The sequence below is a fragment of the Galeopterus variegatus genome, unplaced genomic scaffold, assembly GCF_000696425.1.
Source record: "Galeopterus variegatus unplaced genomic scaffold, G_variegatus-3.0.2 Scaffold151, whole genome shotgun sequence".
Taxonomy (NCBI): Eukaryota; Metazoa; Chordata; class Mammalia; order Dermoptera; family Cynocephalidae; genus Galeopterus; species Galeopterus variegatus.
This window is the reverse complement of record NW_007726262.1, coordinates 942,745-943,794: the sequence shown is the minus strand read 5'-3', so window position 1 is coordinate 943,794 and position 1,050 is coordinate 942,745. Positions and strand designations below refer to the sequence as shown.

Genomic DNA, 1,050 nt, shown 5'->3' with positions numbered 1-1,050 from the left:
CAAGCAGCGCACTGTAGCAGTGCGCCACCGGGCCGGCCCCTCTTTGTCCATCTTTTAATCTGATTATTTTGTTGTTTTTTGTTGAGTTTTAGGGGTTCTTTATGAATTCTGGATATTAACCCCTTATCAGATATATGATTTGCAAAATTTTTTCTCCCATTCCATAGGTTGCTTTTCACTCTGTTACAGTATCCTTTGATACAAAGAAGTTTTTAATTTTGATTTTGTCCAGTTCATCTATTTTTACTTTTGCTGCCTATGCTCCTCCTTTTTACAGGAGAAGAGAAGGTTAAGTGGCTTACTCATGTTATACCACAGGGAATAGTGAAGACAGGAACCCTGGCTTCCTAATACCCAGCTGGGTGCTCTTCCCATGAGACCACACTTTTCTGGACAGGTATGTCGTAGGTACAATGTCAGCTGAAAGTTGCCTTCTCTCCCAACTTGTGTTTTGTTTTTTTTTCTTTTGGCAGCTGACCAGTACGGTAATCGAACCCTGGACCTTGGTGTTATCAGCACCATACTCTAACCAACTGAGCTAACTGGCCAGCCCCCCAACTTGTATTTTAAAAAAAGAACTCGAAAATCTTTTCACTCTGCTCAAAATTCTAGGAAACAAGAAAGACTCATTCACCACAGTGTTTTACTGAGAAAATCTAGGTAAAGGAGGTGGCAGTATAAATTCTCAGCAATTCTACTTGCCAAGGTAACTGCTGAGAGTCAATCTATTTTAAATCAACTTCTTTAAGACAAATTCCAAGGGTAGAGCAAGGATTTGAGGGGCAGCAGGACCAAGGAGGTCTGATGAGGCCAGTCACTCTGAGGTCATCTAAATTAAATAAAGATGCCACAGCCATTCTGGTAGCCCTGGAGGTTCACATCCCTAAATCAACAAAAACGAAAAAAATTCTAAAATAACTCATAATTATCTGCTACGTCAAGAAAGGGACTCTGTATTTGATTTATATTACTATCTCATTAAAACATAAGGTTAACGTCACATAAGCCATTAACTCACTAAGGACCCAAAGGTGAAGGGAGCAGTGGCAC

The 1,050-nt window shown here is 40.2% G+C and overlaps 1 non-coding gene across 1 annotated transcript; it reads right to left on the bottom strand.

The window, feature by feature from the left end:
- Positions 1-474: 474 nt before the first annotated feature.
- On the bottom strand, positions 475-548 carry TRNAI-GAU. Its single transcript has one exon. It is a non-coding gene; the product is annotated as a tRNA-Ile (tRNA).
- Between the last annotated feature and the right edge of the window lie 502 nt (positions 549-1,050).